Raw genomic sequence first — 7,063 nt, 5'->3', positions numbered from 1 at the left:
AGAATCGTTTAGGGACCCTAAACTTTGGATCAAAAAGCCGGGGATGAGCCAGGCAGGTCCGTTTTCCAGTAGCCCCAACCCTAAGCTTCTGTGGGCACTGGGGTCCCTGTGCTCCCTGGCTCCCCGCCAACCACCCGGCTCCTGCCCAGACACACAGGACAGGAAAGCATCAGCCGCGAGCCGGGCTCCCCCGGAATTGTCCCTGCCCCCTCATCTAGAAAGGGACACTTGGCATTCTCCGCGAAGCATTTTAATGCTAATTTGTTTAGTCCAAAAAGAGGAGCCCAAACAGATGTGGTCCATTTGGCGGGGATGTAGTGCATTTGTTAGTGCGAAAGCCTCCTTGGCAGGATGTTAAATATTACCCTGGGTATTCACGAACACTTCATATTTCAAGAAAGGAAGGGAGGCTAAGGCTGTGTCCTATAAATCAGCCTTTCGAAGAGACAGAAAGAGGCAAACATCTGATAAGTCTATGTCGTCGTGCTCGGAGATCAAAGGCGCTAACGTCTGTACTCATGCATCCGGCGTTCCGGCAGCAGCTCTGACACAACGAGGCTGGGCCGGCTGGGGAGGAAAGGATTAGCCAGTTCTGATCTGTGATCAGCTGGGTCTCGGGAGAAGTAGGAGGGTGTTACGGCTGAGTTCTGGGCTGGCTGCGGCAGGAGAGGCGGAGGGCCACCCCCTTCAGGCTCTTGCTTGGGACGGTGGTGCATTTGCTTCCTGAGCCCACTTCACTTGGAGACAAACGTGACCAGGGGTAGACCCGCAGCCCCCAGCATCGAAAAACTGAAAATACCTTGGCTGTTGGGCACAGCAGGAGGCCAGGTGGCCAGCCCCCTCTGCGGAGGGTCCCAAGCCAGCCCGGGGCTCCCTGGGTCTCAGGCTGCTCTCACCACCCTGGGCCACCCCCGGGCCTGTCCCACAGCCCCGTCCCTTTACTTACTCTTGCATCCACTTTGTCTTCCCCCAGCTTCTCTTTTACACAGGGGTACCATTGGGAGCCCCAAGGAATGTGCTCCAGGAGCCCTGACCCTGGTGCCCATATGGACAAAAGGACAGTGAACACAGATGGATGGACATCTTCCTGCAAACACCACAGGTTAGAGCTGAGCCACTTGAGCACAGACCAGTGCCCACCATCTGGTGTATTCAACTATCGCCTGTGATCTAGATTTATAGGGTGGCCACTAGGATTTTCCCACCTAATTACTTGAGATATGATATGGTCCCTTCAGTGATTATAATTCCTGATTCCCAGATGGATGCGGCTGGAAGGTTGGCTCCATTTCCAGGAGAGTTGAAGGAAGCAGGATGGACCCAGGGCCTCTTGCCCACCTTGAAGTGCCAACAAGGTGTTCTTAAGCTGCAGGGACGTGAACAGTCTCAGCAGACACGGACAGAAATCTTTTTCTCTTTTTGGACGACACCGGTCACAGCTCCCAGACTCAGACTGGACCGTGTCATCGGCTCTCTTGGGTCAACAGCTTGCCGACTGCAGGTCTTGGGACTTTGTCTCCATAACTGCAGGAGCCAATTCCTATCAACCAGCCGATCCCTCAGTCCTCTTGTTTCTGTTCCTCTGGAGAACCCAGGCTCATCCAGATGGGTTTTGTCAGAACAAATGTGTAAGGATGAAATCTCTGCCCACGCTGACTCAAGCTTTCTCTCCCTTCCTTGTCTATGCTTCTCTGATGTAGAGGGGGCCGCCCTGTTAATTAACCTTTGTCACCTCACTGAGAAGGGCTCCTAGCAGTTTAGAAAGTCTCAGGGAGATGAGTAGGGCATGTAGACACAAGGCTTTAAAGAATTTTGATAGAGTCTTTATGTAGTCGTGAACGACTTGGTAACTTCTGGGTTTCCTTTTGGGGGGCACCTTTTATATCTTTATATCATACATACATGTGACCAGAACTACCCAGACAGATGTTGCCTGGGCTGAGAAGTAAAACATATTTATATGTCAGTTTTATAGCCTCTTCCCAAAGCACTGTCTTTGTCTGTGGATTATGGGCAGCCAACTAGCATTAGATTTAGAAAGACTGATGGTTACTCATAGAGCCTGGCATGGTGCCCTATGTCTAGAGCAGCAAGATTAACGTTTTTTGTTTTGTTTTGGTTTGGTTTGGTTTTTTTTTTTGCGGTACGCGGGCCTCTCACTGTTGTGGCCTCTCCCGCTGCGGAGCACAGGCTCCGGAAGCGCAGGCCCAGCGGCCATGGCTCACGGGCCCAGCTGCTCCGCGGCATGTGGGATCCTCCCGGACCGGGGCATGAACCCGTGTCCCCTGCATCGGCAGGCGGACTCTCAACCACTGCGCCACCAGGGAAGCCCAAGATTAACGTATTTTAAGGTGTAGGAGTTGAGGCCCTTGCCACCTAGCAAATGGACACATGCCTGTACAATTTTGCAAACCATTTCAGAGGGTCCATGGATCCCCCTGGTCTCTAATATGGGGAGGTGGCTCTCAACAGATTTTCCCTCGCTCTTTTCAAGTGCCTTAGTCACGCTGACACATGTCTTATCTCAGGCCAACTGCTTCAGAAATTTCAAAGAGCATATATACCCGTTCCCCCCACACACCGATGGAGAAATCATGCATTTAGGAGGCAGACAGATCCGAGTTTGAATTCGGCTCTGACCCTGGGCAGGGCTCTGTTCCCATCTCTACGAGTTTCCATCTGTAATGCGGTACAATTCCTGCCATTTCAGAAGTTGGTGAGGGAGGCTCGGGATGGGACTGGAGTAAGTAATTCACGTGCTTTGCTCTGTACTGTGCTGCCGCACTGAACTGTCTGACGAATGATTTTCCTGAATTGCCAGCTGTTCTGGCCCCGAGCAGACACAGCCCGCGGCTCTGAAGTAGAGCAAGATTGGAAACAGAACGGTGATGCTTCCGCGTGTGGGGTACAGGCGGGGCGTGCGGTTTGCCCTGCAGGGGGTCTGGCTCTGTTTTCCCACCGCCCCCCTCCTCGCAGGTCCTTTCTGTTTCTGTTTCGACGCCTGAGTTCATCTTCACCCAACAGTGCCTCCTATAGGGGACCCTGGTCTTCTACTCACCCTGCTTCCTCCTAAAATCTGTACTGGGCGTTCAAGACATCGTACTTCTGTTCTTGTTTTTCAAGGGTGAGCGTGTATGGTTCACGGTGTCAGACAGCATCTGCTACAGAACTTGTGTATGGAGTTGAATCGTCGTCCGTTCCACTTTCCTTTCCTCTACACGTGCCCCTGAGTTCTCCCGGTCCCTCCTTCCTGCAGGAGCTATGACTCAGGGCCAAATCAGCCCTGACTTCCTCCCCATTTGTATTAGCTTCCTAGGGCTGCTGTAACGAATTGCCACATGCTGGGGGCCTTAAAAACAACAGAGATGTGTTCTCTCGTGGTTCTAAAGGTCTGAAGTCTGAAGCCGGTTGGTATCAAGGGCTGAAATCAGGGTGTCAACAGGAGTAACCTCCCTCCGAAGCTTCTAGGGGAGAATCCTTCCTTGCTTCCTCCAGCTTCTTGTGGCTGCTGGTGTTCGTTGGTTTATGGCTTCATGACCATCACACTCCAGTCTCGGCCTCCTTTCTCACGCAGCCCTGTCCCGTGTGTGTGTGTGTGTGTGTGTGTGTGTGTGTGTGTGTGCGTGTGTGTGTGTGTGTGACATCTCCCCCAGCCCCGCCCTCTCTCCTAGAAGGACATGTATACATCCTTAGCCAGATCCCACCCAGATAATCCAGGTTAGCCCACCCATCTCAACATCCTTAATTTAGTCACATCTTTTGCTATGTAATAGTCACAGTCTCTGGGGAGTACGGCCTGATATCTTTGGGGGACATTTTTCAATGTCATTATCAGCACCTAAAACTCCAGCCATTCATCTGTTCAATACTTGCCAGATAATCCCTGCCCACAGCCCCTCCCCACGAGAGCTCAGATCCCTCCCGAGACCATCTCAACCCTGTGTTTATCCCTCTTTTTCTCTTCACATCCCCTGCCGTCATCCTCCTGGACAACAGCATCCATTTTTAATGAACTGGTGACTCCCTTTGATCTGACAGCCCTCAGCCTCCCCACCGACTTGAGCTCCAGCCTCACACCCCACCTCCACCTGCCAGCAGGCCTGCGTCCCTAGGTCCCCTGTTCCCTCCACACGGGTCTGCAGCAGGCGCTGGATGGGACACACGGTTGCTCACCTCGAATCTCCGCATCTGCCCTCTTCCTTTCCCGGTCTTTTTGTGGACAGCCCCATCGGTGTATTCGTTGGTATGTGTTTCCTAGAGCTGCTGTAACAAATGACCACAGACTTGGTGGCTTAAAGCAGCGAAGTTTATCCTCTCGCAGTCTTGGAGGTCCCAGCGTGGGCAGGCCTGGCTGGCTCCCGAGCCTCCGGTGGAGGATGGGCCCCTGGCCTCCTTCAGCTTCTGGGGATCCCTCGGCTCGTGGCAGCAAAACTCCAGGCTCTGCCTCTGTCTTCACTGGCCTCTCTTCCATGTCATCCTCTTCTAAGGACACTTGTCATTGGATTTAGGGCCCGCCCTGATCCAAGATGATCTCAGCTCAGAATCCTTACCTTAATTACATCTGTAGAGACCCTTTATTCAAATAGAGTTGCATTCACAAGTTCCGGATGGACATACCTTTTGGGAGACCGCCATTCAGACCCCTGCACCTCTCCAACTTCCAAATCTGAAAAACACAGCATGCTGCAGGGTGTGGGAGCTGCTTGCTGCAGCCAACAAAGGGCCAGGTGATGCAGTCTGGGAATCCTGAGGAAATAACTCCCAACGGATGGACCTTGACCAATGGGGGACAAGAGAAGGAGGAAACCCCCTCCAGTGGTAGATAAACCCCCGTCCCATCCTGTGGACCTCCTTCCACTCTTCTGAAGAAGGCTAGTGGAAAAAAAAAAAAGATAAAATAAAATAAAAATAAAGAAGGCTAATGAGCTAGCCTGCCTACCTCTTCCAAGCTCTTCTCCGAGTCGCCCACAAAGTACAGCCTCTCCTCTCTCCTTCCCTGGCCTCATTTCCCGTGGCCACTGGTCCGCACCCCGTGGGCTTGTGCCTCTCCAGGAGATTGTTAGCATGTTGCTGCTCGCCTCAAGCCTTGTCTTCCAGAGGAATCAAGCTGCGACTCTGTACAGCTGTGCCCTGAGTTCCCTTCGAAGGGGCTAGGGTTATGATGTTAGCTGTGGGCTTTATGTATATAGCCTCTATCATGTTAAAGAAGCTCCTTTCTATTCTTAGTTTATTGTGTGCTTTTTATCATGAAAGTGTGTGGAATTCTGTCAAATGTTTTTTCTGCATCAATTGCGATGATCATGAGTGTTTTTTTAAAATTTTTCCGGGCTTCCCTGGTGGCGCAATGGTTGAGAGTCCGCCTGCCAATGCAGGGGACGTGGGTTCGTGCCCCAGTCCAGGAAGATCCCACATGCCGCGGAGCGGCTGGGCCCGTGAGCCATGGCCGCTGAGCCTGCGCGTCCGGAGCCTGTGCTCCGCAACGGGAGAGGCCACAACAGTGAGAGGCCCGCGTACCACAAAAAGAAAAAAAATAAAATAAATTTAAAATTTTTCCTTCATTATATATATAATTATTAATTAATGATTAATAATTAATATATAAATATATATATTTAACATCTTTATTGGAGTATAATTGCTTTACAATGGTGTGTTAGTTTCTGCTATATAACAAAGTAAATCAGCTATACATATACATATATCCCCACATCTCTTCCCTCTTGCATCTCCCTCCCTCCCACCCTCCCTATCCCACCCCTCTAGGTGGTCACAAACCACCGACCTGATCTCCCTGTGCTATGCGGCTGCTTCCCACTGCTATCTATTTTACATTTGGTGGTGTATATATGTCCATGCCACTCTCTCACTTTGTCCCAGCTTACCCTTCCCCCTCCCCATATCCTCAAATCCATTCTCTAGTAGGTCTGCGTCTTTATTCCCATCCTGCCCCTAGGTTCTTCATGACCAATTTTTTTTGCGGGGGGGATTCCATATATATGTGTCAGCATATGGTATTTGTTTTTCTCTTTCTGACTTACTTCACTCTGTATGACAGACTCTAGGTCCATCCACCTCACTAGAAATAACTCAATTTCGTTTCTTTTTATGGCTGAGTAATATTCCATTATATATATGTGCCACATCTTCTTTATCCATTCATCTGTCGATGGACACTTAGGTTGCTTCCATGTCCTGGCTATTGTAAATAGAGCTGCAGTGAACATTGTGGTACATGACTCTTTTTGAATTATGGTTTTCTCAGAGTATATGCCCAGCAGTGGGATTACTGGGTCGTATGGTAGTTCTATTTTTAGTTTTCCTTCATTATATTAATGGAATGTGTTACACTGATTAATTTTCATATTTTGAACCACCCTTGCATTTCAGGAATAAATGCTGCTTGGTCATGGTGTATAATCCTTTTAATATACTGCTAAATTCACTTGCTATTATTTTATTGAGGATTTTTGTATCAGTATTAATAAGGGATAATTTTACTGCATCCTGTACATTTTGGGTTTTTTTTTTCATTTGTTTCAAGGTATTTTTAAGTTTCCCTTATGATTTAATCTTTGACCCATTTGTTGTTTGAGAATGTGCTGTTTAATTTCTATTTGTGAAATTTCCTATTTTACGTCTACCGTTGATTTCTAGTTTCATTCCATTTTGTCCAGAAAAGATACTTTGCATGATTTCAGTCTTTTAAAATTTATAAAGATTTGTTTTGTGACCTAACATACAGTCTATCCTAAGAATGTTCCACATGCTCTTGAGAAAAATGTGTATTCTGCTGCTGTTGGGTAGGGTATTCTGTATGTCTATTAAGTCCAGTTGGTTTATAATGTTTTTCAAATCCTCTGTTTCCATATTTATTGATCATCTGTCTGATGATTCTATCCATTATTGAAAGTGGGGTATTTAAGTCTCCAACTATCACTATATAACTCTCTTTACTTCTGTCGATATTTGCTTTATAAATTTTGGGGGGAGGGTGTCGTTCAATGCACATATAATTTTAATTGTTATATCATCTTGATGAATTGACCCTTTTATCAATATATAA

The sequence above is a fragment of the Hyperoodon ampullatus genome (assembly GCF_949752795.1).
Source record: "Hyperoodon ampullatus genome assembly, chromosome: 19".
Classification (NCBI taxonomy): domain Eukaryota; kingdom Metazoa; phylum Chordata; class Mammalia; order Artiodactyla; family Ziphiidae; genus Hyperoodon; species Hyperoodon ampullatus.
The sequence above is the reverse complement of the archived record's forward strand: the minus strand, read 5'-3'. Positions refer to the sequence as shown.